Raw genomic sequence first — 27,186 nt, 5'->3', positions numbered from 1 at the left:
CTGTTGGATCACAATGCTGGTTTGTGTCCAGGGAGATGTTAGAATGTTGGGGTGGTCAGGGGCCCATGCAGGATTCTCCTACATGAGATCTTGAACAAAGCTACCAAGAGCAAGGTATCCTTCTGGGGATAGGAGAGGTTCTGTAGTGTAGCTCAGGGACCACATGTTGGTATATAAGTTGGTATTGAAGAACAGACCTCTGGGGCTGGCACCTGAAAATCTAATTTAGGGTATCTATGAAGTCCTAGGGGCATTTCAGGTCAAATCTTCTGACTCAGGGCCTTTGACTTGGATGTCTGCCTGGAGGCAGGCACTCATTGTGTGTCAGAATGTGCATTTCGGTCCAGTGCCTCCTTCGAATTTGACGTGGGCTCAGGGGCATTTACTTTGCTCTTAATCTTCAGGGTTTGGGCAACAGTGAAGACTAGAGTCTCCTTCGGGAAGGTTGGCACAATCATCTGGTGTTGCACCAGAGTCCCCATCCTAGAGGGCATGTGGAACAGGGCTTTGGGGACAGATCTGCAAACACGAACTAGGGTTAGGGTGAGGGCCGGGGTGATCGCAGGCCTGATCTGCAGGCCCTGAAGGCAGCTCATAGTGTAATGAAATTAAGGTGTCATGGAGGCGGTAGTGCAGGATATTTTGTGTGGATTCTGTGTCCAGGACGGTCGCAAAATATAGGGGTGGCTTCATGGGGCCACGGGAGATTCTTTGTCTCTGAGTATTCCACCCAACTACCAAGAGCTTGGTATCTCTGGGGGAAGGGAAGACTGCTATTTTCAGTCTCAGGGGAACTGGAAAAGATAGATTCCGGACACAGTTTCTGGGTCTGGGTGCCTGGAAAACACCAACGAGTGAGAGGATTTGGCCGTAGCATCCTGTTAGGCCTGCTCTTCCGACTCCTGGTGCAGCTACTGAGTGGGTTTGTTTGAAAGCAGGATCATGCTGAGGGTCACAGTGCCTGTTTGTGCCCAGGGCGTCTCCCATGAGTGACCATGGTCTCAAGGCCCATGCAGCTGGTTCCCACTCTGAGGGTTGGACACCCACTTCACAGGCCAGATTTCCTGCCATCGGGAAGGAAGAGAACGTTTGTGCCTCAAGTTCTCCCATAGGAAGGGATTTGAGCTAAGTTCTGGGGACAGATGCCTGAATAACCAGGTTGAGGGGGAGGAGTCAAGATGGCGGAGAAGTAGCAGGCTGAGACTACCTCAGCTAGCAGGAGATCAGCTAGAGAGCTTATCTAAAGATTGCAAACACCTGCAAATCCATCGGCAGCTCGAAAAGAAGAAGAACAGCAATTCTAGAAACAAAAAACAACCACTTTCTGAAAGGTAGGACTGGCGGAGAAGTGAATCCAAAGCGACGGGAAGATAGACCCCGGGGGAAGGGGCCGGCTCCCGGCAAGCGGCGGAGCAACGGAGCACAGAATCAGGACTTTTAAAAGTCTGTTCCGCTGAGGGACATCGCTCCGCAGGCTAAACCGGGGCGAAGCCCACACGGGGTCGGCGTGACCTCAGGTCCCGCAGGGTCACAGAAGGACCGGGGGTGTCTGAGTGTCACAGAGCTTGCGGTTATTGGAACGGGAAAGCTGGCTGCAGAGATAGAGCCGACAGTAAGCTCGCAGCTCTGTGTTGCCTTGAACCGGTCGCAAGCTCGGTGACCTCAGAGCGCGGCCGGAGGTTAGGCAGACGCGAGTTACTAGGAGCTGTTCGCTGAGGGCGCACAGGGGAGCGGGGCCCTGGGCTCTCGGCTCCTCCGGGCCAGAGACCAGGAGGCCGCCATTTGTATTCCCGTCCTCCGGAACTCTACAGATAGCGCTCAGGGAACAAAAGCTCCTGAAAGCAAAGCCAAGCAGATCACTCAGCCCGGCCCCTCGTAAGGGCGGTGTAATTCCGCCTGGGGCAAAGACACTTGAGAATCACTACACCAGGCCCCTCCCCCAGAAGATCAACAATAAATCCAGGCAAGACCAAGTTCACCTACCAAGGAGTGCAGTTTCAATACCAAGGAGAGAGCAGCAGAATTCCAGAGGAGGAGAAAACAAACCACGGAACTCATGGCTTTCTGCCTGTGATTTTTTAGTCTTGCAGTTAATTTATTTTTTTTTCTTTTTCATTTTTTTTCTCTTCTTCTAAAATTTTTTATAATTTTACCCTTTTCTTTTTTAACGTTTTTAACTAGATTATCTAATATATATATATATATATATATATATATATATATATATATATATTGCTTTTTTATACTTTTCTTTATTCATTTTCTTTTTTTATTCTTTTTTTTTCTTTCTTTCTTTTTGAACCTCTTTTTATCCCCAAATCAGAAGAGATCCTAATCTCTTCAATCTTTTTTTTTCTTAATTCTTTTTTAAGTTCTTGATTGAATTTTTAATTCAATCTTTTTTTAATTCTTTTTTTCTTTTTTTTCTTTCTTTCTTTTTGAACCTCTTTTTATCCCCAAATCAGAAGAGATCCCAATCAGAAGAGATTGGGAGATCGCAATCAGAAGAGATTGGGAGATCCCAATCAAAGGAGATCCCAATCAGAGGAGATCCCTCACCCAATCGTGAGGGGGGAGAAATCCCCCCGCATGATTTGGGATCTCTTCTGATTTGGTTAAAGCATATTTTCCTGGGATTGTTGCCACCCTTTTAGTATTTTACTTGCTCCTTCATATACTCTTAGCTGGGCAAAATGACAAGGCGGAAAAATTCACAACAAAAAAAAGAACAAGAGGCAGTACCGAAGGCTAGGGACCTAATAAATACAAACATTGGTAATATGTCAGATCTAGAGTTCAAAATGACAATTCTCAAGGTTATAGCCGGGCTTGAAAAAGGCATGGAAGATATTAGAGAAACCCTCTCCATAGATATAAAAGCCCTTTCTGGAGAAATAAAAGAACTAAAATCTAACCAAATTGAAATAAAAAAAGCTATTAATGAAGTTCAATCAAAAATGGAGGCTCTCACTGCTAGGATGAATGAGGCAGAAGAAAGAATTAGTGATATAGAAGACCAAATGACAGAGAATAAAGAAGCTGAGCAAAAGAGGGACAAACAGCTACTGGACCATGAGGGGAGAATTCGAGAGATAAGTGACACCATAAGACGAAACAACATTAGAATAATTGGGATTCCAGAAGAAGAAGAAAGAGAGAGGGGAGCAGAAGGTATACTGGAGAGAATTATTGGGGAGAATTTCCCCAATATGGCAAAGGGAACGAGCATCAAAATTCAGGAGGTTCAGAGAACGCCCCTCAAAATCAGTAAGAATAGGCCCACACCCCGTCACCTAATAGTAAAATTTACAAGCCTTAGTGACAAAGAGAAAATGCTGAAAGCAGCCCGGGAAAAGAAGTCTGTAACATACAACGGTAAGAGTATTAGATTGGCAACTGACTTATCCACAGAGACCTGGCAGGCCAGAAAGAGCTGGCATGACATTTTCAGAGCACTAAATGAGAAAAACATGCAGCCAAGAATACTATATCCAGCTAGGCTATCATTGAAAATAGAAGGAGAGATTAAAAGCTTCCAGGACAAACAAAAAGTAAAGAATTTGCAAACACCAAACCAGCTCTACAGGAAATCCTGAAAGGGGTCCTCTAAGCAAAGAGAGAGCCTACAAGTGGTAGATCAGAAAGGAACAGAGACAATATACAGTAACAGTCACCTTACAGGCAATACAATGGCACTAAAATCACATTTCTCAATAGTTACCCTGAATGTTAATGGGCTAAATGCCCCAATCAAAAGACACAGGGTATCAGAATGGATAAAAAAACGAAACCCATCTATATGTTGCCTCCAAGAAACTCATTTTAAACCCGAGGACACCTCCAGACTTAAAGTGAGGGGGTGGAAAAGAATTTACCAGGCTAATGGACATCAGAAAAAAGCAGGAGTGGCAATCCTTATATCATATCAATTAGATTTTAAGCCAAAGACTATAATAAGAGATGAGGAAGGACACTATATCATACTCAAAGGGTCTGTCCAACAAGAAGATCTAACAATTTTAAATATCTATGCCCCCAACGTGGGCGCAGCAAACTATATAAAACAATTAATAACAAAATCAAAGCAACACATCAACAATAATATAATAATAGTAGGGGACTTTAACACTCCCCTCACTGAAATGGACAGATCATACAAGCAAAAGATCAACAGGGAAATAAAGGCCTTAAATGATACACTGGATGAGATGGACATCACAGATATATTCAGAACATTTCATCCCAAAGCAACAGAATACACATTCTTCTCTAGTGCACATGGAACATTCTCCAGAATAGATCACATCCTCGGTCCTAAATCAGGACTCAACCGGTATCAAAAGATTGGGATCATTCCCTGCATATTTTCAGACCACAATGCTCTGAAGCTAGAACTCAACCACAAGAGGAAGTATGGAAAGAACACAAATACATGGAGACTAAACAGCATCCTTCTAAAGAATGAATGGGTCAATCGGGAAATTAAAGAAGAATTGAAAAAAATCATGGAAACAAATGATAATGAAAATACAATGGTTCAAAATCTGTGGGACACAACAAAGGCAGTCCTGAGAGGAAAATATATAGCGGTACAAGCTTTTCTCAAGAAACAAGAAAGGTCTCAGGTACACAACCTAACCCTACACCTAAAGGAGCTGGAGAAAGAACAAGAAAGAAACCCTAAGCCCAGCAGGAGAAGAGAAATCATAAAGATCAGAGCAGAAATCAATGAAATAGAAACCAAAAAAACAATAGAACAAATCAACGAAACTAGGAGCTGGTTCTTTGAAAGAATTAATAAAATTGATAAACCCTTGGCCAGACTTATCAAAAAGAAAAGAGAAAGGACCCAAATAAATAAAATCATGAATGAAAGAGGAGAGATCACAACTAACACCAAAAAATACAAACTATTATAAGAACATACTATGAGCAACTCTACGCCAACAAATTTGACAATCGGAAGAAATGGATGCATTCCTAGAAACATATAAACTACCAAAATTGAACCAGGAAGAAATAGAAAGCCTGAACAGACCCATAACCAGTAAGGAGATTGAAACAGTCATTAAAAATCTCCAAACAAACAAAAGCCCAGGGCCAGATGGATTCCCGGGGGAATTCTACCAAACATTTAAAGAAGAAATAATTCCTATTCTCCTGAAACTGTTCCAAAAAATAGAAATGGAAGGAAAACTCCCAAACTCATTTTATGAGTCCAGCATCACCTTGATCCCAAAACCAGACAAGGATCCCATCAAAAAAGAGAGCTATAGATCAATATCCTTGATGAACACAGATGCAAAAATTCTCACCAAAATACTAGCCAATAGGATTCAACAGTACATTAAAAGGATTATTCACCACGACCAAGTGGGATTTATCCCAGGGCTGCAAGGTTGGTTCAACATCCGCAAATCAGTCAATGTGATACAACACATCAATAAAAGAAAGAACAAGAATCATATGATACTCTCAATAGATGCTGAAAAAGCATTTGACAAAGTACAGCATCTTTTCCTGATCAAAACCCTTCAAAGTGTAGGGATAGAGGGCACATACCTCAATATCATCAAAGCCATCTATGAAAAACCCACTGCAAATATCATTCTCAATGGAGAAAAACTGAAAGCTTTTCCGCTAAGGTCAGGAACACGGCAGGGATGTCCATTATCACCACTGATATTCAACATAGTACTAGAAGTCCTAGCCTCAGCAATCAGACAACAAAAGGAAATTAAAGGCATCCAAATCGGCAAAGAAGAAGTCAAATTATCACTCTTCGCAGATGATATGATACTCTATGTGGACAACCCAAAAGACTGCACTCCAAAACTGCTAGAACTTGTACAGGAATTCAGTAAAGTGTCAGGATATAAGATCAATGCACAGAAATCAGTTGCATTTCTCTACACCAACAACAAGACAGAAGAAAGAGAAATTAAGGAGTCAATCCCATTTACAATTGCACCCCAAACCATAAGATACCTAGGAATAAACCTAACCAAAGAGGCTAAGAATCTATACTCAGAAAACTATAAAGTACTCATGAAAGAAATTGAGGAAGACACAAAGAAATGGAAAAATGTTCCATGCTCCTGGATTGGAAGAATAAATATTGTGAAAATATCTATGCTACCTAAAGCAATCTACACATTTAATGCAATTCCTATCAAAGTACCATCCATTTTTTTCAAAGAAATGGAACAAATAATTTTAAAATTTATATGGAACCAGAAAAGACCTCGAATAGCCAAAGGGATATTGAAAAACAAAGCCAAAGTTGGTGGCATCACAATTCCGGACTTCAAGCTTTATTACAAAGCTGTCATCATCAAGACAGCATGGTACTGGCACAAAAACAGACACATAGACCAATGGAACAGAATAGAGAGCCCAGAAATAGACCCTCAACTCTATGGTCAACTAATCTTCGACAAAGCAGGAAAGAATGTCCAATGGAAAAAAGACAGCCTCTTCAATAAATGGTGTTGGGAAAATTGGACAGCCACGTGCAGAAAAATGAAATTGGACCATTTCCTTACACCACACACAAAAATAGACTCAAAATGGATTAAGGACCTCAATGTGAGAAAGGAATCCATCAAAATCCTTGAGGAGAACACAGGCAGCAACCTCTTCGACCTCAGCCGCAGCAACATCTTCCTAGGAACATCGCCAAAGGCAAGGGCAGCAAGGGCAAAAATGAACTTTTGGGATTTCATCAAAATCAAAAGCTTTTGCACAGCAAAGGAAACAGTTAACAAAACCAAAAGACAACTGACAGAATGGGAGAAGATATTTGCAAACGACATATCAGATAAAGGACTAGTGTCCAAAATCTATAAAGAACTTAACAAACTCAACACCCAAAGAACAAAAAATCCAATCAAGAAATGAGCAGAGGACATGAACAGACGTTTCTGCAAAGAAGACATCCAGATGGCCAACAGACACATGAAAAAGTGCTCCATATCACTCGGCATCAGGGAAATACAAATCAAAACCACAATGAGATATGACCTCACACCAGTCAGAATGGCTAAAATCAACAAGTCAGGAAATGACAGATGCTGGCGAGGATGCGGAGAAAGGGGAACCCTCCTACACTGTTGGTGGGAATGCAAGCTGGTGCAACCACTCTGGAAAACAGCATGGAGGTTCCTCAGAATGTTGAAAATAGAACTGCCCTATGACCCAGCAATTGCACTACTGGGAATTTATCCTAAAGATAAAAACGTAGTGATCCAAAGGGGCACGTGCACCCGAATGTTTATAGCTGCAATGTCCACAATAGCCAAACTATGGAAAGAACCTAGATGTCCATCAACAGATGAATGGATCAAGAAGATGTGGTATATGTACACAATGGAATACTATGCAGCCATCAAAAGAAACGAAATATTGCCATTTGCGACAACATGGATGGAACTAGAGCGTATCATGCTTAGCGAAATAAGTCAAGCGGAGAAAGACAACTATCATATGATCTCCCTGATATGAGGGAGTGGTGATGCAACATGGGGGCTTAAGTGGGTAGGAGAAGAATCCATGAAACAAGATGGGATAGGGAGGGAGACAAACCATAAGTGACTCTTAATCTCACGAAACAAACTGTGGGTTGTTGGGGGGAGGGGGGTTAGGAGAAGGGGGGTAGGGTTATGGACATTGGGGAGGGTATGTTCTTTTGGGTAACTTGGAAGGGGAGATGAACCATGAGAGACTATGGGCTCTGAAAAACAATCTGAGTGGTTTGAAGTGGCAGGGGGGTGGGAGGTTGGGGTACCAGGTGGTGGGTATTATAGAGGGCACATCTTGCATGGAGCACTGGGTGTGGTGAAAAAATAATGAATGCTGTTTTTTCTGAAAATAAATAAATTGGAAAAAGAAAAAAAAATAACCAGGTTGAGCAGAGATGACGGTTTCAGGCCACGGAAGGTCCCACCTGCAGGATATGGGGCCCAATGTCCAGGTGGCTGCCTGGAGGTGGTGGATCAGGCTATGTTAGACAGAGCTTTAGTGCCCATGGCAGCGTATGATATTAGGGTGTTGTCGAGGGCCATGCAGGTGGATCCTAATGTGGGGGATTTGGGCAGACTCACCTGGTACTTCTTCTTTCTTTGGGGCAGGCAAAATGCTGCATTGTGCCCCCATAATTCCCTATTAAGAGAGCTTGGGTACAAGTAGGGTGAGGATGTAATTGTAAACACAAGCTACGGTTAAATTCAGTGCCAAGCAGAAGGCAGTACCAATATGCAGGTGCTGATTCGAGAGATCCAGCAAATGAGACAGGGCAGTTGTCCAATATTTGTTCACACTGGGGATTGTGTCTATGATGATCGACAAATGGAGGGGTGGCGTCAAGAGGCCATGGAGGATATCCCACGCTGAGGCTTGTGAGATGCTCCAAACACCAAGGTTTCCTGCTGCTGGACAGGTAGAATCTGATTTGTTTGCTCCAGGGTCCCCCATGTGGAAATTCTGGGTAGCAAAGTTCTCCGACATGGATGCCTAGAAAGCACACCTCCAGTCTCCATTACAGCTGAGTAACATGGCAGGTTTATTTTGGTGGCTCTGATGTGAAGTACCAAGGGCGATGAGTTAACATGGAATCTCTTTCAGATGGGTCACAAAGCTGGTTTGTTACCAGGGAGATCTTAGAATGTGCTAGTGGCTAAGGTGTAGTACAGGATTCTCCTCTTCTGAGGGTTTGGCACAGGTCGAAGAGCACAGTTTCCTTCTGGGGACAGGAAATGTTCTGTTGTGTGGCTCAGGGACCACTTGTTGTATCCTAATTTGGCTTTCCAGAACTGGCCCCTGAGGAAAGATGCCTGAAAACCTAATCAAGGTTTCCAGTGAGTTCCAAGGGTATGTCAGGTTCAATTTTCTGACTCAGGACCATTAACGTGTCTGTCTAGCTGAATGTAGCTGATCAGGGTGTTTCCGACTGTGCATTTGCTTCCAGAGCAGCCGCCAAAATTGTGGTGGGCTCAGGGGCCTTGCAGGTTTCTCTTAACTGTAGGGTTTGGGCAACTGTGATAGGCACAGTTTCCGTGGGGAATTCAGCCATAGTCCTATGGTTCACCTTGAGTGACCACATTCTGGAGGGGATGTGAGCCATGGTTTTGGGAGAGAAGTCTGCAAACAAATACAGGTTCAGTTTAATCGCGAGGCGATCGAGGGCCAAATGCATAGACCTGGGTTTCAGCTCGTCAGGAACTGTAATTAGTGTGACTGGAAGATGTTATCACAGACGTTTCTATCTGGATTATGTGTCCAGAATGACCTCGGAATGTAAGTGAGGTCTCATGGGTCCATGGGAGACTTTTCCTCTCTAAGGATCCTGGCGGCTCCCCTTAGTTGGGTGGCTTTTTCCCAGAAGATACGAGTGCTGTTTTCCATCTTAGAGGTGGCCCAAAACAGGGATTCCAGAGACAGGCTCTGGGTCTGGGATCCTGGAAAATCCCACCAAGCGTTAGGATTTGGGCCTAGGGGCATACCAGGCCTGCAATGCGGGAACCTTGTGGTGGAACTGAGAGGGTTTGTTTGAAAACATATTCAGGTGAGGGTCCCAATGCCTTTTTGTACTCCGGACAGCCCTCAGGAGTTGACGTGGTCACATTGGCCATGTACCTTGCTCCCACATTGAGGACGAGACCCATCCCAACAGACAGGTTTCCTTCCATGGGGAAGGAGTAGTATTCTATAGTGTTTCAGGTTCCCCCACTGGAAGGATTTCAGTAAAGTCTGGGGAAAGGTGCCAGAATACCAAGTATGGGTAGAGATGACGGACTTGGGCTATGGCCAGTCCCACATGCTAGATATGGGTCCAGCTCTCTTGGTGACTGACACTAGGTCGGGATTCAGGCTCTGTCTGACACAACACTAGTGGCCCGGGCAGTCTATAAATCGGGGTTCTGTCCGGGGCCAAGAAGATTGATTCTAATGTGGGGATTCTGGACAGACTCAGCAGGCACTTCTTCTTTCTATGAGGGAGGCAGAATTCTGCATTGTGGCTCCAGAATTAAATATCAAGAGTCTTTGAAGAGCAGTAGAATGAGAATGGAATTGTAAACACAAGCTACTGTACAATTCAGTGCCAAGTGGAACGCAGGTCCAATGTGAAGTGTCTTTTTCTATATATCCAGCACCTGAGTAAGGGTGAATTTCAGATGTTTGCTCACACTAGAGTTTGTGTCTATGATGACCAACAAATGGAGGGGTGGCGTCAAGAGCCCATGGAGGATTTCCCATGCTGAGGCTTGTGAGATGCTCCAAACAGCAAGGTTTCCTTCTACTGGACAGGTGGAGTCTGGTTTTTTTGTTCCACGGTACCCCATGTGGAAAGTTTGGGCAGCAGAGCTCTTTGGCATGGATGCCTGGAAAGCACACCTCCATTTACCATTGCAGGTGAGGAACATGGCAGGTTCATTCTGGTGACTCTGGGGCGAAGTACCAAGGCACTGAGTTGACATGGAATGTCTTGCACATGGGTCAGCATGCTGGTTTGTTACCAGAGAGATCTTAGAATGCACTGTTGGCAAAGGGGTCTTGCAGGATTCTCCTACCCAGGTCCAAGAGCACGGTGTCTTTCTGGGGACAGGAGTTGTTCTGTTGTGTGGCTCAGGGACCACATGTTGTATCAGTGTTATTCCAGAATAGGCCTCTGAGGAAAGATGCCTGAAAAACTAATGGAAGGATCCAATGAGGTCCTAGGGGCGTGTCTGGTTCAATATTGACTCAGGACCATTGACTTGCTTGTCTGCCTGGACGTAGGGAATCAGGGAGTTTCAGAGTGTGCATTTGCATGCAGAGTGTCCTCCAATATTTGGGTGGGCTCAGGGACCTTGCAGGTTTCTCTTAATCTAGAGCTTTTGGGCAACTGTGATGGGCAAATTTTCCTTGGGAATGGAAGGCACAGTCCTGTGGTGTGGCTCCAAAGACGAGATGCTGGAGGGCATGTGAAACATGGTTTGGGAGAGACGTCTGCAAAGAAAAACTTGGTTTAGAGTTTGTGTTGAGGTGATCGCAGACCCAATGCATAGACCTGGAGAGCAGCTCATCAGGAACTGTAAAGGGGATAACAAGAATGCGATAGCACAGTCTATTATAACTGGATTGTGTATCCCAGATGGCCTCGGAATGCAGCTGTTGTCTCATGGATACATGGGATATTTTTCCTCTCTAAGTTTTCTAGTGGCTCCCAATAATTTGGTGTCCTTTTCAGGGAAGGGAAGAGGGCTTTTTCCATATTAGGGGTGCCTCAAAACAGGGATTCCAGAGATGGGCTCTGGATCTGTGTGTCTGGAATACCCCACCAAGTGTTAGTATTTGGGTCGGGGAGTACCAGGCCTGCAATGTGGTATCCTGGTGGTGCAACTGAGAGGGCTTGTTTGAATGTATGCTCAGGCTTAGGGGGACAATGCCTGATTGTGCCCAGGGTGGCTCCCCTGAGTAACCATGGTCTCATGGGCCATGCAGCTTGTTCCCACTCAGAGGGTTGGACACCCATCTCAACAGCCAGGTTTGCTGACCTCGGGAATGAGGAGTTCTAGTGTGCTTCAGACTCCCCCATAGGCAGGGATTTGAACTTCAGTCTGGGAAAGATGCCTGAATAACCATGTTGGGTAGAGATGATGGTTTTGGGCTATGGCAGGTCCCATCTGCAGGATACGGGGCCCACTGTCTGCGTGGCTGTCTGGAGGTCATGACTCAGGCTGTGTCAGACAGAGCCTGAGTGGCCATAGTGGCCTATGATATTATGGTGCTGTCGAGGTCAAGGCAGGTGGATCCTCATGTGGGATTTCAAGTAGCCTCAACAGTCACGTCTTCTTTCTTTGTGGTAGGCAGAATGCTGCGTTGTGGCTCCAAAGTTCCCTATCACGAGGGTTTGGGGACGAGGAGGGTGAAGATGGAATTGTATAGATAGATAGTGTTCTATCTACGGTTCAATTCAGTACCAAGCGGAAGGCAGTTCCAGGGTGCAGTGGCTGATTCAGGTTTTCCAGCACCTGAGTAAGGGCGGATGTCAAATGCTTGCTCACACTGGAGTATGTGTCTATAATGACTGCTGAATGGAGGGGTGGCGTCATGATGCCATGGAGGATTTCTCACCCTGAGGCTTGTGAGATGCTCCGAATATTAAGGTTTCCTTATACTGGACAGGGGGAGTCTAGTTTGTTTGCTCCAGTGTCCCCCATATGGAAAGCTTGGGTGCAGAGCTCTCCCACATGGATGCCTGAAAAGCAAAACTCCATTGACCACTGCAGCCAAGGAACATGGCAGGTTCGATCTGGTGTCTCTGGGGTGAAGTTTCAAGTGGCCCGAGTTGACATGGAGTTTCATGCTGTTGGATCACAATGCTGGTTTGTATGCAGGGAGACATTAGAATGTTGGGGTGGTCAGGGACCATGCAGGATTCTCCTACACTGAGACATGGACACAGATACCAAGAGCAAGGTATCCTTCTGGGGACAACAGGGGTTCTGTTGTGTGGCTCAGGGACCACATGTTGGAATATAAGCTGGTATTGGAGAACAGGCCTCTGGGGACTGGCGCCTAAACATCTAAACTAGGGTATTGATGAAGTCCTGTAGTCATGGCAGGTTCAAACTTCTGATTCAGTGCCTTTGACTTGGATGTCTACCTGGAGACAGGTGCTCATTATGTGTCAGAATGTACATTTGTGTCTGGAGTGTACTGGGAAATTGAGGTGGGCTCAGGGAGTTTGTACTTTGCTCTTTTTTATTTACTTTTTTAAAGATTTCATCCATTTATGAGAGAGCGAGCACAGGCAGACAGAATGGCAGGCAGAGGCAGAGGGAGAAGCAGGCTCCCCGCCGAGCAAAGAGCCCGATGTGGGACTCGATCCCAGGATGCTGGGATCATGACCCGAGCCGAAGGCAGCTGCCCAACGAACTGAGCCACCAGGGTTTGGGCAACAGAGAAGGGCAGAGTTTCCTTCATTCAGGTAGGCACAATATTCCATTGTGGCTCCAGAGTCCCCATCCTGGAGGGCATGAGGGCCAGGGTTTTGGAGACAGAATCTGCAAACACGAAATAGGGTTAGGGTGAGGGCCGAGTTGATCACAGGCCAGATCTGCAGGACCTGAGGGAAGCTCATAATATAATGAAATTAAGGTGTCATGGAGGCAGTAGCTCATGCTATATTGTCTGGATTCTGTGTCCAGGATGGTTGCAAAATGTAGGGGTGGCTTTATTGGGCCATGGGAGATTTTTCGTCTCTGGGTATTTTGCCCAGCTCCCAAGAGCTTGGTGTCTCCTGGGGAAGGAAAGCCTGCTGTTTTCAGTCTCAGGTTAACCACAAAAGAAATATTCCAGAGAGATTTTCTGTGTCTGGGCGCCTGGAATACACCAACAAAGGAGATGATTTGACTGTAGCCACCTGGCTGGCCTGCTCTGCGGACTCCTGGTCCAGCTACCAAGGGCATTTGTTTGAAAGAAGGCTCACGCTGAGGGTCACAATGCCTGTTTGTGCCCAGGGTGACTCCCATGTCTGACCGTGATCTCAAGGCCCATGTAGCTGGTTCCCACTCTGAGGGTTGGACAAGCATCTCACAGGCTATGTTTCCTGCCACCGGGTAGGAGGAGAACTCTTGTGCTTTAAGTACCCCCATAGTCAGGGATTTGAGCTACAGTCTGGAATCAGATGCCTGAATAACCAGGTAGAGCAGAGATGTTGATTTCAGGCCATGGCAGGTCCCATCTGCAGGATATGGGACCCACTGTCTGCGTGGCTGACTGGAGGTCGTGGCTCATGCTGTGTCAGACAGAGCCTTAGTGCCCATAGCGGCCTATGATATTAGGATGTGGTCGAGGGCCATGCAGGTGGATTCTCATGTGTGCATTCTGGGAACACTCACCTGGCACTTCTTCTTTCAATGGGGCAGGCAGAATGCTGCTTTGTGGCTCCAGAATTCCCTATCAAGAGGGCTTGGGGACCAGGAGGGTGAGGATCGAATTGTAAACACAAGCTATGGTTAAATTCAGTGCCAAGCGGAAGGCTGTTCCTGTGTACAGCGACTGATTTGAGACATCCAGCAACCGAGTAAGGGTGGATGTCAGGTGTTTGCTCACACTGGAGTTTGTGTCCATGATAACGGACAATGGTGGGGTGGTGTCAAGCTGTCATGGAGGATTTCCCATGCTGTGGCTTGTGAAATGCTCCAAACAGCAAGGTTTCCTTCTATTGGGCAAGGGGAGTCTGGTTTGTTTGCTCCAGTGTCCCCCATATGGAAAGTTTGGGTAGCAGTGCTGTCCTGCATGGATGCCTGGAAAGCACACCTCCATTGACCATTTCAGCTGAGTAACATGGCAGGTTCGATCTGGTGGCTCTGGGATGAAGTTCTAAGGTGGCTGAGTTGACATGGAGATTCATGCTGTTGGATCACAATGCTGGTTTGTATCCAGGGAGATGTTAGAATGTTGAGGTGGTCAGGGTCCATGCAGGATTCTCCTACACTGAGACCTGGACACAGCTACCAAAAGAAAGATATCTTTCTGGGAACAGCAGGGGTTCTGTTGTGTGGCTCAAGGACCACATGTTGGAATATAAGTTGGTATTGAATAACAGGCCTCTGAGGACAGGCGCCTATACATCTAAACTAATCTAAACTAGGGTATTGATGAAGGCCTATAGTCATGGCAGGATCAAACTTCTGACTCAGGGCCTTGGATTTAGATGTCTGCCTGGAGGCAGGGGCTCATTGTGTGTCAGAATGCATATTTAGGCCCAGATCGTTCTTCGAAAATGAGGTGGGCTCAGAGGCTCTGTACTTTGCTCCTAATCTTCAGGATTTGGGCAACAGTAAAAGTCAGTTTCCTTCAGGAGTGTAGGCACACTCGTCTGGTGTGGGACCAGAGGCCCCATTCTGGAGGGCATGTGGGTCAGGACTTTGGGAACAGAAATTGCAAAGGCAAACTAGCATTAGAGTGAGGGCCGAGGTGTTCACAAGAAAGATCAGCAGGCGCTGAGTGCAGCTCATACTGTACTGAAATTAAGGTGTCAGGGAGGCAGTAGCGCAGGATTTTCTGTCGGGATTGTGTGTCCAGGATGGTTGCAAAAGGTAGGGGTGGTTTCATGAGGCCATGGGAGATTCTTCGTCTTTGGGGATTCGGCCCAGCTCCCAGTGTTTGGTGTCTCTCGGAGAAGGGAAGGCTGCTGTTTTCCGTCTCAAGGGACCCCCAAAAGAGGGATTTGAGAGACAGGTTCTGGGTCTGGGTGCCTGGAAAGCACAAACAAGGGTGTGGATTTGGCCCTAGGGACCTGGCCAGCCCACTGGGTGGATTCCTGGTTTAGCTACCAAGGGTGTTTGTTCAAAAGGAGGATCATGCTGAGGGCCACAATGCCTGTTTGTGCCCAGGGCATCTCCCATGAGTGACCCTGGTCTCATGGGCCATGCAGCTGGTTCCCACTCAGAGGGTAAGACACCCATCTAAACAGCCAGGTTTCCTGCCCCCGGAAAGGAGGAATAATCCTGTGTTTCAGGTTCCCCCATAGGCAGGGATTTGAGCTACGGTCTGGGGACAGATGTCTGAATATCCAGGTTGTGTAGAGATGATGGCTTCGGGCCATGGCAGGTCCACCTGAAGGATATGGGGCTCACTTTCTGCGTGGCTGCCTGGAGGTCGTGAATCTGACTGTGTGAGACACAGTCTTAGTGCCCATGGTGGCCTATGATATTATGGTGCTGTCGAGGGCCATGCAGGTGGTTCCTGGACAGACTCAACAGGCACTTCTTCTTTCTATGGGGGAGGCAGAATGTTGCATTGTTTCTCCAGAATTCCCTATCAAGAGGTCTTGGGGACTAGGAGGGTGAGGATGGAATTGTTAACACAAGCTATGGTTAAATTGAGTGCCAAGTGGAAGGCACTTCCAGTGTGCAGTGTCTGATTCGAGACATCCAGCACCTGAGAAAAGGCAGATGTCAGATGTTTGCTCACACTGGAGATTGTGTCTATGATGACTGACAAATGGAGGGGAGGAATCATGAAGCCATGGAGGATTTTCCACCCTGGGGCTTGTGAGCTGCTCCAAACAGCAAGGTTTTCTTCTAATGGACTGGTGGAGCCTCGTTTATATGCTCCAGGGTCCCCCATGTGGAAAGTTTGAGGAGAAGAGCACTCCTGTATGGATGCCTGGAAAGCCCACCTACAGTGTTCATTGCAGATGAGGAAACGGCAGTTTTGCACAGGTGACGCTGGGGCAAAGTTCAAAGTCGCCGGTGTTGACATGGAGTTTCATGCTGTTGGTTCACAATGCTGGTTTGTATCCAGGGAGACGTTAGAATGTTGGGGTGGTCAGGGGTCATGCAGGATTCTCTTACACTGAGTCTTGGACACAGCTACCAAGAGCAATGTATCCTTCTGGGAACAGAAGGGGTTCTGTTGTGTGGCTCAGGGACCACATGTTGGAATATAAGTTGCTATTGAAGAAAAGTCCTCTGGGGACAGGCACTAGAAAATCTAAGCTAGGGTATTGATAAAGTCCTAGAGGCATGTCAGGTTCAATCTCCTGACTCAGGACCTTTGACATGGATGTCTGCCTAGAGGCAGGGGCTCATTGTGTGTCAGAATGCAACCTTGGGCCCAAAGTTTTCATCGGAATTGAGGTGGGCTCACGGGCTTTGTACTTTGCTCCTAATTTCCAGTGTTTGGTCAACAGTGAAGGGCAGATTTTCCTTGGGCTGCGTAGGCACAGTCGTCTGGTGTGGCTCCAGAGACCCCATCCTGATGGGCATGTGGGCCAGGGCTTTGGGACAGAAATCTGCAAACACGATCTAGGATTAGGTTGAGAGTTGAGGTGATCACAGGCCCGATCTGCAGGCCCTGTGGGAAGCTCATAGTGTACTGAAGTTAAGGAATCATGGAGGCAGTAGTGCAGGCTTTTCTGTCTGCTTTCTTTGTCCTGGACTTTTGCAAAATGTAGCAGTGGCTTCATGGGGCCATGGGAGATACTTTGGCTCTGGGGATTTTGCTCAGTTCCCAAGAGTTTTTTTGTCTTTGGGAGAAGAGAACACTACTGTTTTCTGTCTCAGGGAACCCCAAAAAGAGGGATTACAGAGACAGCTTATGGGTGTGGGAGCCTGGAAAACACCTATGAAGGCGAGTGTTTGGCCCTAGGGTGGTAGGTGTGCTCTGGGGGGTCCTGGTCCAGCTACCAAAGGGTTTTGTTTGAAAGCAGACTCATGCTGAGGGTAACAATGCGAGTTTGTTCCCAGAGTGGCTGTGTTCCTATGGGCCATGCAGCTGGTTCACACTCTGTGGGTTGGACACCTATCTCAACAGCTAGGCTTCCTGCCTTCGGGAAGGAGAAGTACTCTTGAGCTTCATGTTCCTCCGTAGTCAGGGATTTGAGCTACAATCTGGGAAAGATGTTTGAATATCCAGGTTGAGTGGAGATGACGGCTTTGGGCCACAACAAGTCCAAACTGCAGGATATGGGGCCCACTATCTGCATGGCTGATTCTAGGTCGTGGCTCAGGCTGTGTCAGACAGAGTCTTAGTGACCATCTCAACAACCAGGTTTCCTGCCATCGGGAATAAGGATACTCCTGTGCTTCAGGTTCCCCCATAGTCAGGGATTTGAGCTACAGTTTGGGAAAGTTGACTGAATACCCAGGTTGAATAGAGATGATGGCTTACAGCCACGGCAGGTCCCACCTGCAGGATATGGGGCCCACTGACTACATGGTTGCCTGGAGGTCGTGACTCTGGCTCTGTCAGACAGAACCTGAGAGCCCATGGTGGCCTAAGATAATAGGGTGCCATCGAGGGCCATGCAGGTGGATCCTAATGTGGGGTTTCTGGGCTGACTCACCAGGCACTTCTTCTTTCTATGGGGAAGGCAGAATGCTGCATTGTGGCTACAAAATTCCCTATAAAGAAGGCTTGGGGATCAGGAGGGTGAGGATGGAATTAAAAATACAAGCTACTATTCAATTCAGTGACAAGTGGAAGGCACTTCCAGTGTGTAGCGGCTGATTCGAGACATCCAGTCCCTGAATAAGGGCGGATGTCGGATATTTGTCACACTGGTGTTTGTGTCTAGGATGACGGACAAATGGTGGGTTTGCGTCAAGAAGCCATGGAGGATTTCCCACTCTGCTGCTTGTGAGATGCTCTAAACAGTAAGGTTTCCTTCTACTGGATAGGGGGAGTCTGGTTTGTTTGCTCCAGGGTCCCCCATATGGAAAGGTTGGTAACAGCTCTCCCTCATGGAAGCCTGGAAATCACTACTCCATTGACCATTGCAGCTCAGGAACATGGAAGGTTTAATCTGGTGGCTCTAGGGTGAAGTTCCAAGGGGGCTGAGTTGACATGGAGTTTGATGCTGTTCGATCACAATGCTGGTTTGTATCCAGGGAGACACTGGAATGTTGGGATGGTCAGGGGCAATGCAGGATTTGAATACACTGAGTCTTGGACACAGCTACCACGAGCAAGGTACCCTTCTGGGACAGGAGGGGTCTGCTGTGTGGCTTAGGACATGTTGGAATGTAAGATGGTATGGGGGAACAGTCATCTCGGGACAGGTGCCTGAAAACATAACCTATGGCATCGATGAAGTCCTAGGGGCATGTCATGTTCCATCTTCTGACTCAGGGCCTTTGACTTAGATGTTTGTTTTGAGGCAGGTGCTCACTGTGTGTCACAATGTACACATGGGTCCAGACCATTCTTGGAAATTGAGGTGGGTTCAGGGGCTTTGTAATTTGCTCCTAAGCTTCAGGGTTTGGACAACAGTGAAGGGCAGAGTTTCCTTTGGGAGGGTAGGCACAGTCGTCTGGTGTGGTTCCAGAGGCCCCATCATAGAGGGCTTGTGCGACAGGGTTTTGGAGACAGAAATCTGCAAACCTGAACTAGGGTTAGGGTGAGGCACGAGGTGATCACAGCCCTGATCTGCAGGATCTGAGGGCTTCTCATTGTGTAGTGAAATTAAGGTGTCATGGAGGCAGTTGGGCAGACTTTTCTGTCTGTATTGTGTGTCCAGAATGGTCGCAAAATTTAGGGGTGGCTTCATGGGGCCATAGAACATTCTTCATCTCTGGAGATTCTGTCCATCTCCCAAGAATTTGCTGTCTCTGGGGGAAGGTAAGACTGCTGTTTTCAGTCTCAATGGACCCCTACCAGAGGGATTCCAGGGACAGTTTCTGGGTCTAGGCGACTGAAAAACACCAACGAGGGTGAGGATTTGCCCCTAGGGGTCTGGATGTCCCACTCTGCGGGCTCCTGGTCCAGCTACTGTGGGGGTTTGTTTAGAATCAGGTTCACGCTGTCGGTCTCAATGCCTGTTTGTGCCCAGGGCGGCTCCCATGTGTGGCCGTGGTCTCATGTCCATGCAACTAGTTTTCACTCTGAAGGTTGGACACCCATCCTAACAGCCAGATTTCCTGCCATAAGAAAAGAGGAGTACCCTTGTGCTTCAGGTACCCCATAGCCAGGGATCTGAGATACGGACAAGGCACAGAATCTTGAATATCCACGTTGAGTAGAGATGACAGCTTTGGGCCACAACAACTCCCACCTGCAGTAAATGGGGCCCACTGTCTGAGATGCTGAGTGGAGTTCATGACTCAGGCTTTGTCAGAGAGAGCCTTAGTTCCCATGGTGGCCTAAGATATTAGGGTGTCGTCGAGGGCCCTGCAGGTGGATCCTCATCTGGGGTTTCTGGGCAGACTCACCAGGTAATTCTTCCTTCTTGGGGCAGGCAGAATGCTGTGTTGTTGCTCCAAAATTCCCTATCAAGAGGGCTTGTGGGGGGGGGGACAAGATGGCGGGGTACTAAGAAGAGGCGTCTTTTCAGCTGGTACCCCAAAGTGAGCTGATTACCTACCAAAGAACTCCGATCACCCATGAAATCAGCCTGAGATCAGAATTATACACGTCTGGATCTCTACAGGGGCAGAAGACGCCAGTGAGCAGGTAAAGCGGAATGGGAACAGCGGACTGATATCGGAAGATAAACAAAAGCGGGAGGGAGCCACCAGAGGCGACCGGTGCAAAAGTAATACCCCGATACGAGCAAGAGTGCCCTGCGTCTGGGGACCAGCATTAACTTGGAGACTGGTTGAAAGCCCTCCAAAAGAGCAAAGGATAGCGGGGGCAAATTGTGGGAATCGGGGCGGCTAGGGACAGGGGCTTAAGTCCCAGGTCCCAGACGGCCTCCCCGGTGCGGAGGCAGAGAGAGTGCAGCGGAGAAACCGGCTCCTGGTCCCTAAGCCTCCAGCACGCCCCAGAGCGTGGGGGTTCCGGCTCCTGTGAGGGGATGGGAGCTGCGCCGGTCTGCAGAACGCGCACTAGACCTACCACAAAGCTTGAGATGCGCGCGCACGTCCCTCCAGCTCTCCTGGGTTTCTAAGGCCCGGGGGCGCTTCTTGACCCGCGCCATTGTTTCAAAGTCTAAGCCACGCGCGCGCGAAACTCTTCCCCGGACAGAGGCGCTCAAAAGCCCAGCCTGTGGCTTCCGGACCAGCGCCCCGTTCTCAGTGCCCCAGACGCGTGCCCGACCCACAGCCGCCTCTGAAAAGAGGTGCGCGCAAGCCGGGCACTCCCAGCCCGGGCCGGCGGCAAAATCTCAGTGTGCGATCGCTGCTTGGAACCTCTCTGGCGGTCAGGAGCTCCCAGATAGCCGCCACTGCCATGGCTTTGGGGACGAGCAAAAGATCCTGCGCCCCCAGGGTCTTTAACTTGGAACTTGCACTGCCAGCGTCCAAGGGGGAATTTATTCAGCTTCTGCACCCAGACTGAGGCTTCTCTCTGAGACGGAGATCAGGAAGTGTTCCAGGGTGCACCTTGACTGCACCAGAGTTGATACATCCAGCTACATCTGTTCAGTCCTCTCCCACCAAAATGACTAGGAGGAGGAATGCCCAACAGAAGAAAAATACAGAGGATGGACCTTCTGCAATAGAGCTAACGGCTATCAACATAGACAATATGTCGGAAAGAGAATTCAGGCTAACAATTATCCAGGCAATAGCTAGGTTGGAGAAAGCCATGGATGAACAAACAGAATTGATGAGGGCCGAACTGAAAGCGACCAGACAGGATGTTCACAATGTTAGGGCGGAGCTTAAAGCTACCAGGGAGGAGGTCCACAATGCTCTCAATGAGTTCCAATCCAATCTAAACTCTCTCAAAGCTAGGGTAACTAAGACAGAAGATAGAATTAGTGATCTGGAAGACAAACAGATAGAGAGAAAGGATCAGGAGGAAGCCTGGAACAAACAGCTTAGATCCCACAAAAGCAGAATTAGGGAAATAAATAATGCCATGAAGCGCTCCAACGTCAGAATTATTGGAATTCCTGAAGGGGAGGAGAAAGAAAGAAGTCTAGAAGATATCGTGGAACTAGTCCTTCATGAAAATTTTCCGAATCTCGCGAATGAAACCAGCGTTCATGTTCTAGAGGCTGAACGGTCTCCACCCAAGATTATACACTCCAAAAAAACATCACGACACCTGATAGTCAAATTGAGAAATTATAATTGTAGGTATAATCTCTTGAAAGCCGCCAGGGCAAAGAGGCTCCTTACTTACAGAGGGAAGCCCATCAGAATAACGTCAGACCTGTCCACAGAGACCTGGCAAGCCAGAAGAGGCTGGCAAGATATATTCAGGGCACTAAATGAGAAGAACATGCAGCCAAGAATACTTTATCCAGCAAGACTGACATTCAAAACGGATGGAGAGATAAAGAGTTTCCAAGACCAGCAAGGGTTAAAAGACTATGCAACCACCAAGCCGACACTGCAGGAAATATTAAGGGGGATTCTATAAAAGAGGAAAAATCCCAAGAATAGCATTGAACAGAAATATAGAGACAGTCTACAGAAAGAAAGACTTCAAAGGTAACTCGATGTCAATAAAAACGTATCTATCAATAATCACTCTCAATGTGAATGGCCTAAATGCACCCATAAAACGGCACAGGGTTGCAGATTGGATAAAACGACAGGACCCATCCATATGCTGTCTACAAGAGACCCATTTTGAACCTAAAGATACACGCAGACTGAAAGTGAAGGGGTGGAGAAGCATCTTTCATGCCAATGGGACTCAAAAGAAGGCTGGGGTAGCGATTCTCATATCAGATAAATTAGACTTCAAACTAAAGACTGTAGTCAGAGATACAGAAGGACACTCCATAATCCTTAAAGGGACTATCCACCAAGATGATCTAACAATTGTAAATATCTATGCTCCCAATATGGGAGCAGCCAATTACTTAAGAAAACTGTTAATCAAGATAAAGAGTCATATTGATATGAATACACTAATCGTAGGAGATCTTGACACGCCTCTTTCAGAATTAGACAGATCATCGAAGCAGAAAATCAATAAAGAAACAAGAGCATTGAACGACACATTGGACCAGATGGACCTCATAGATATATACAGAACATTCCACCCTAAAACAGCAGAATACTCATTCTTCTCAAGTGCACACGGAACCTTCTCCAGAATAGACCACATACTGGGTCACAAATCAGGACTCAGCCGATACCAAAAGACTGAGATTATTCCCTGCATATTCTCAGATCACAATGCTTTGAAACTGGAGCTCAATCACAAGGAAAAGTTCTGAAGGAACTCAAACACCTGGAAGCTAAAGACCACCTTGCTTAAGAATGCTTGGATCAACCAGGAGATCAAAGAAGAACTGAAACAATTCATGGAAACCAATGAGAATGAAGACACTTCGGTCCAAAACCTAAGGGATACAGCAAAGGCGGTCCTAAGGGGAAAATATATAGCCATCCAAGCCTTGCTCAAAAAAATTGAAAAATCCAGAACACACCAGCTGTCTCTACACCTTAAAGAACTGGAGGATCAACAACAAATCAAACCAACTCCACACATAAGAAGGGAAATCATCAAGATTAGAGCTGAGATCAATGAGGGAGAAACCAGAGATACAGTAGAACGTATCAATGAAAGTAGAAGCTGGTTTTTTGAAAGAATCAATAAGATTGATAAGCCACTGGCTACACTAATCCGAAAGAAAAGAGAGAAATCCCAAATTCATAAAATTATGAATGAAAAGGGAGAGATCACAACTAACGCCAAGGAAGTAGAAACAATCATCAGAAGTTATTACAAACAGTTATATGCCAATAAGCTTAGCAACCTAGATGAAATGGATGCATTCCTGGAAAAATATAAACTACCAAAATTGAACCAGGAAGAAATCGACAACCTGAATAGACCTATATCTAATAACGAGATTGAAGCAGTGATCAAAAATCTCCCAAAAAACAAGAGCCCAGGACCTGACAGATTCCCTGGGGAATTCTACCAAACCTTCCAAGAAGAAATAACACCTATTCTCCTGAAGCTGTTTCAAAAAATTGAAGCAGAAGGAAAACTTCCAGACTCTTTCTATGAAGCCAGCATTTCCCTGATCCCCAAACCAGGCAAGGACCATACCAAAAAGGAGAATTTCAGACCAATATCACTGATGAATATGGATGCTAAGATTCTCAACAAGATCCTAGCCAACAGGATCCAACAACACATTAAAAAGATTATCCACCATGATCAGGTGGGATTCATCCCTGGGCTACAAGGATGGTTCAACATTCGTAAATCAATCAATGTGATACAACATATTAATATGAGAAGAGAGAAGAACCACATGGTCCTCTCAATTGATGCAGAAAAAGCATTTGCCAAAATCCAACATCCGTTCCTGATTAAAACGCTTCAAAGTATAGGGATAGAGGGAACATTCCTGAACCTCATCAAATCTATCTATGATAGACCCACAGCAAATATCATCCTCAATGGGAAAAAGCTTGCAGCCTTCCCATTGAGATCAGGAACAAGACAAGGATGCCCACTTTCACCACTCTTGTTCAACATAGTATTAGAAGTCCTAGCAACAGCAATCAGACAACAGAGAGAAATAAAAGGTATCCAAATTGGTAATGAAGAAGTCAAACTCTCTCTCTTCGCAGATGACATGATTCTTTGTATGGAAAACCCAAAAGACTCCACCCCCAAACTACTAGAACTCATACAGTAATTCAGCAACGTGGCAGGATACAAAGTCAATGTGCAGAAATCAGTGGCTTTCTTATACACTAACAATGAAAATACAGAAAGGGAAATTAGAGAATCGATTCCATTTACTATAGCACCAAGAACCATAAGATACCTGGGAATAAACCTAAGTAAAGAGGTAAAGGATCTATACTTGAGGAACTATAGAACACTCATGAAAGAAATTGAAGAAGACACAAAAAGATGGAAGACCATTCCATGCTCTTGGATCGGAAGAATAAACATTGTTAAAATGTCTATACTGCCTAGAGCAATCTATACTTTTAATGCCATTCCGATCAAAATTCCACCGGCATTCTTCAAAGAGCTGGAGCAAATAATCCTAAAATTTGTGTGGAATCAGAAGAGACCCCGAATCGCTAAGGAAATGTTGAAAAACAAAAATAAAGCTGGCGGCATCACCTTACCTGATTTCAAGCTTTATTACAAAGCTGTGATCACCAAGACAGCATGGTACTGGCATAAAAACAGACACATAGACCAGTGGAACAGAGTAGAGAGCCCTGATATGGACCCTCAACTCTATGGTCAATTAATCTTCAACAAAACAGGAAAAAATATACAGTGGAAAAAAGACAGTCTCTTCAATAAATGGTGCTGGGAGAACTGGACAGCTATATGTAGAAGAATGAAACTCGACCATTTTCTTACACCGTACACAAAGATCAACTCAAAATGGATAAAAGACCTCAACGTGAGACAGGAATCTATCAGAATCTTAGAGGAGAACATAGGCAGTAATCTCTTTGATATCAGCCACAGCAACTTCTTTCAAGATACGTCTCCAAAGGCAAAGGAAACAAAAGCGAAAATAAACTTCTGGGACTTCATCAAAATCAAAAGCTTCTGCACAGCAACGGAAACAGTCAAAAAAACAAAGAGGCAACCCACGGAATGGGAGAAGATATTTGCAAATGACCGTACAGTCAAAAGGTTGATATCCAGGATCTATAATGAACTCCTCAAACTCAACCCACACGAAACAGACAAACACATCAAAAAATGGGCAGAAGATATGAACAGACAGTTCTCCAATCAAGAAATACAAATGGCTATCAGACACATGAAAAAATGCTCATCATCATTAGCCCTCAGGGAGATTCAAATTAAAACCACATTGAGATATCACCTTACACCAGTTAGAATGGCCAAAATTAACAAAACAGGAAACAACATGTGTTGGAGAGGATGTGGAGAAAGGGGAACCCTCTTACACTGTTGGTGGGAATGCAAGTTGGTGCAGCCTCTTTGGAGAACAGTGTGGAGATTCCTCAAGAAATTAAAAATAGAGCTTCCCTACGACCCTGCAATTGCACTCCTCGGTATTTACCCCAAAGATACAGATGTCGTGAAAAGAAGGGCCATCTGTACCCCAATGTTTATAGCAGCAATGGCCACGGTCGCCAAACTATGGAAAGAACCAAGATGCCCTTGAACGGATGAATGGATAAGGAAGATGTGGTCCATATACACTATGGAGTATTATGCTTCCATCAGAAAGGACGAATATCCAACTTTTGTAGCAACATGGACGGGACTGGAAGAGATTATGCTGAGTGAAATCAGTCAAGCAGAGAGAGTCAATTATCATATGGTTTCACTCATTTGTGGAGCATAACCAATAGCATGGAGGACAAGGGGCGTTAGAGAGGAGTAGGGAATTTGGGTAAATTGGAAGGGGAGGTGAACCATGAGAGACTATGGACTCTGAAAAACAGTCTGAGGGGTTTGAAGTGGCGGGGGGGTGGGAAGTTGGGGTACCAGGTGGTGGGTATATAGAGGGCACAGCTTGCATGGAGCACTGGGTGTGGTGAAAAAATAATGAATACTGTTTTTCTGAAAATAAATAAATTGGGAAAAAAAAAGAGGGCTTGTGGACCAGTAGGGTGAAGATGGAATGGTAAACAAACACAACTGTTAAAGTAATTACCAAGCCGAAGGCAGTTCCAGTGTGCAGCGGCTGATTGGATATATCCAACACCTGAGTAAGTGCGGATATCAGCTGTTCGCTCACACAAGAGTTTGTGTCTATGATGACCAACAAATGGAGAGTGGCATCAAGAGTTCATGGAGGATTTCCCCACGCTGGGTCTTGTGAGATGCTCCAAACAGCAAGGTTTCCTTCAACCAGACAGGGGGATTCTGGTTTGTTTGCTCCAGGTTCCCCCATGGGAAAAAACGTTTGTGTAGCAGAGGACTCCCATATGGATGCCTGGAAAGCACACCTCCATTGACCATTGCAGCAGAGGAACATGGCAGGTTCGTTCTGTTGGCACTAATGCGAAGTACCAAGGCCTTGATTTGACATGGAATCTCATGAAATTGGGTCACAATGCTGGTTTGTTACCAGGGAGATCCTAGAATGTTCTGGTGGCTAAGGGGTTGTGCAGAATTCATATACCCTGAGGGTTGACACGAGTCAAAGAGCACGGATTCCATATGGGGACAGGATATATTCTATTGTGGGGCTCAGGACCATATGTTGTATCATATTGGTATTACAGAATAGGCCTCTGAGGCGAAATGCCTGAAAAGCTAATATAGGCTTCCAATGAAGTCCTATGGGCATGTCAGTTTCAATCATCTGACTCAGGACCATTGATATTGGTGTCTGCCTGGATGGAGGTGATCAGGCTGTTTCAGAATGCGCATTTGTGTCCAGAGCAGCCTCCAATATTGGACTGGGCTCAGGGGAATTGCAGGTTTCTCCTAATCTGTAGGGTTTGGGCAACTTTGACAGACAGTTTCCTTGGGGATGGCAGGAACTTTCCTGTGGTGTGCTCCAGAGACTCCATCCTGGAAGGCATGTGAGCCATGGTTTTGAGAGAGAAGTCTCCAAACATAAACTGGGGTTAGGTATAATGGCGAGGTGATCACAGGCCCAATGCATATGTCTGTAAGGCAGCTTGTCTGGAACTGTAAATCAGGTGATGTGAAGGCTGTAGCACCGGCTTTTGTATCTGGATTGTGTGTCCAGGATAGCCTCGGAATGCAGGTGTGGTCTCATGGGTACATGAGAGATTTTTCCTCTCTAAGCATCCTGTTGGCTCCCAATAGTTTGGAACCTTTCTCAGGGAAGGGAAGAGTGCTGTTTTCCAT

Source organism: Neovison vison, chromosome 3 (assembly GCF_020171115.1).
Source record: "Neovison vison isolate M4711 chromosome 3, ASM_NN_V1, whole genome shotgun sequence".
Lineage (NCBI taxonomy): Eukaryota > Metazoa > Chordata > Mammalia > Carnivora > Mustelidae > Neogale > Neogale vison.
Note: the sequence above shows the minus strand (reverse complement) of the source record.